Raw genomic sequence first — 3,818 nt, forward strand, 5'->3', positions numbered from 1 at the left:
GATGCTAAATACCCAAATACTTGATAATTGTATTAAAAAACACAACAAACAAATTATACACCATGATCAATGAGTTTCATCCTTCCTATGCAAGGAAGTTTCAGCATGAGAAAATCAATGTAATACACCTTATAAACAGATCAAAAGAAAAGAAATCACATGATAATCTCCACAGATGAAGAAAAAGCATTTGGCAAAATATAGCATCCTTTCCTGATAAAAGCACTTCAAAAGATTGGAATAGAAGGAAACCTCACTAGTACCACACTAATGAATGATGCTGTTAATGTTAGATTGTGTGGGAGTGATAGTCAGTGGGGCATATGGTAACCCCCTATATTTTTCATGTAACATTTTAATGATCTAAATATGTTTAAAAAGTATAATAGGTAGACCATTCTATCACACCATATACAAAAATAAGTGCAAAATTGTATGATTACATTTAATTTGCAAATATATATCAATCTATAAAGATGAAATTAGTAATGTAGGATTTTGACAGGATAGAGGGATAGTGAGGAGACTGCTAAGGGGTGTGGGGTATTTTTTTAATGGAGTAATGAAATTGTTCTAAAACTATTTGGTGATGAAGGCACATTTTGATTATATTAAGACCTATCAATTACAGAATTAGGATATATTGTATTTGTGTCTATCTCAGTTAAACTTTAAAATAAATAAATCTGCAAGAATAGTCAAAAAGAGCAGCTATGTACATCAGAGGAATCAGAGAAAGTGAGAGATGATGCATTTTTGCTTGGTTTTTGTTTTTTGCTTATTGTTTTCCATATTTGCATGATCTGGAACTTAATATTTTAATAATTAATGTCAAGGAAATGATTTCTAAATGTCATCCATCATAAGGGCATTGCCTATGGGCATGGAAGGTTTTGGAATCTATTAGTTATTTTATTAACAAAATCATTATGGCAGTGCATTTTTCCTAGATATATCATACTGGGAAATTAGTGATGGGAAGTGCAAATGATCTGTACCTCTGCCTGGCACAGTGAACTACTGTGTTCATGATTATCACACTCACTGATAACAATTCTAGTTACAGAGGTGAAGTATTGTTTCATCTACCATTAGGAATACGTGACCATACCTGTTGCTCACCTTCAGCTATTTAATCGCTGAGACAGGAAAGGCAACAAGAGAACCACAGTTATTTATGAGGGAGACTCCTAAATCACAGATTTCACACATTTTCTTATCCCCAAACCTATAAAACTTCTAGTTGATATCCACAAAGTCAGCTATCAGATACCCATTTGCAAAACCCCTCTAATAATATCCATCACAGAAACAAAATTACTGAATCATGCAACATCCCAATCAGTGAATAAATGATTTCCCATGACTTTTCATTACATTCTTCACAATGAATATTCTGGAAATTCCTCAAGGGGTTTCATCCTCCTAACAGTCTTCTTCCTCTTTTTTAAAAATTTGCATTAAAAGGGTTTCTGGTATGGGTGATAATTTTCCCCCCTATTTTATTACCTTTTTTAAAAGATACATAGATCACAAAAAAGTTACATTAAAAAATATGAGGTTCCCATATATCCACTCACTATTATCCCCCACTCTTCCCACTTCACCAAATTATGTCATCAGTATGGCACATTCATTGCATTTGATGAATACATTTTGGAGCACTGCTACACAGCATGAATTATAGATTACATTGTAGTTTACACTCTCCCAGTCCATTCAGTGGGTTATGGCAGTATATATAATGTCCTACATCTGTCCCTGCACTATTATTCATATGAACTCCAAGTCCTGAAAATGTCCCCATATCACACTTCTTCTTCTCTATTCCTATCCTCAGCAAATCCCGTAGCCACAGTTTCCACATCAATGATACAGTTTCTTCCATTGTAAAATCACAATGATTCTATAGTAGAATACTAGTAAGTCCACCCTAATCCATATTGTATTCCTCCATCTGGATGACCCTGGGATGATGTCCACTCCACTTCTAAACTAAATCTCCTGCTTGCTGTTGTAGACTCTCTTGGTTCCCTGGTGTGGTGGTTGACCATCCTTACCTCCCTGTTGGCTGATGTGGATAAGTTCAATGACCCAGTGAATAGGTGTTGTAACTCTGCTGAGGCTAAGGGCCCAGCTGTCACATGGACAGTCCAAGAATTCAAGTCTCTTGAGCATACACCAACCCCAGTGCCAATCACAGTTCCAGTAAAAGTGACAGAAAAGGCATGTGTAGCCAGGTCACATGTGAGTCTAACTACATCACATGCAGGAGCAGAAATTCCAAAGTTGGGTTCACTGGCAAGCCCTGAACTCCAGAGCCATCTGCCATAACTATAGGACCTGGGTGTCTCTGTAACCCAAGAGCACCACATTCTGGGGTTGTATCTTTGTGGTTATTCTTAAACTGAGTTTCCTTTAGCACAAGGCTTAGTTTTGGCTGAATGATAGTGCAGTGATTACAGACCTAGTGTTTCACTCTTTTGGAGTTCACTCATTTAATTTAAAGGATAAATTAGCAATTAAGGCAATCCGACATTGAGTACAGTTGTAGGTTTCCTCACATGTGATTTTCTGATTAGCTTATTAGGTAGTAGAAGAGCACCCTCCAATTCCATTATATTTACATTATGTGCTTTCTCACATAGAATATCATTTGCCTATTAAGGGCTTTGCTGCATAAATAACATGCACATGGATTCTCAAGACTATGAATGTTATTAGATTATCTGATGAAGCATGGATGACAACAAGAACTTCTAAACACATTAAAAAGTGTTTCTTCAGGGAAGTGGATTTGGCCCAATGGATAGGGCATCTACCTACTACATGGGAGGTCCAGGGTTCAAACCCAGGGCCTCCTGACCTGTGTGATGAGCTGGTCCATGTGCAATGTTGATGCTTGCAAGGTGTGCCCTGCCATGCAGGGGTGTCCCCCACATAGGGGGCCCCATGTGCAAGGAGTGTGCCCCATAAGGAGAGCTGCCCAGCACGAAAAAGTGCAGCCTGCCCAGGAACAAGCCACACACATGGAGAGCTGATGCAGCAAGATGATGCGACAAAATGAGACACAGATTCTGGGTGCTGCTGACAAGAATACAAGTGGACACAGAAGAACACATAGTGAATGAACACAGAGAGCAGACAACTGGGGAGGTGCAGGGAAGGGGAGAGAAATAAATTTTTTAAAAATCTTAAAAAAAAAATGTTTCTTCAGAATATGAGTTCCCTGGTATGTTTAAAGTTAAATTTATGACTGAAGTCTCTTAAGTATGCAAAAGATTTATAGTGTGAATATTACATTTAAAATAAGAATATTGACTGATGACTTTCTCAAATTGTTGACAGTCATAGGGATTCTCTCCATTTGAATATTTGAGTAATCTCCTATGGCTTAAGGCTAGAAAAATAAAGGCTTTCCCGTAAGTATGTTATTATTTCCATCCCACAGGAATTTTGTAATGTTGCCTGAGGGCAGAAATACAGGTGAAAATTTTCCTACATAGACAACATTCATGTGTCTTTCCTACAGTGTGAGTTCTCTCACGGTGTTTAAGATTAGAAAATTGAAGTTTTCCCAGAGTGAGTTCTCTCATGTTCTTGAAGGTGGGAATGATGACTAAAAGCTTTCCTGCATTGATGAAACTCATGTTTCTCTCCAGTTGGAATTCTTTCATGTCCTCTTAGAATAATTACTATATGCTTTCTGACATTGATAATATTCAGTATTTATTTCCAGAGTAAATTGTTTTATGTTTTTTTTTTAATGGAAGAGGGATGAAATAACTTTCCCAAATAGATTGCATTCATGGTATTTC

The sequence above is a fragment of the Dasypus novemcinctus genome, chromosome 30 (assembly GCF_030445035.2).
Source record: "Dasypus novemcinctus isolate mDasNov1 chromosome 30, mDasNov1.1.hap2, whole genome shotgun sequence".
NCBI lineage: Eukaryota > Metazoa > Chordata > Mammalia > Cingulata > Dasypodidae > Dasypus > Dasypus novemcinctus.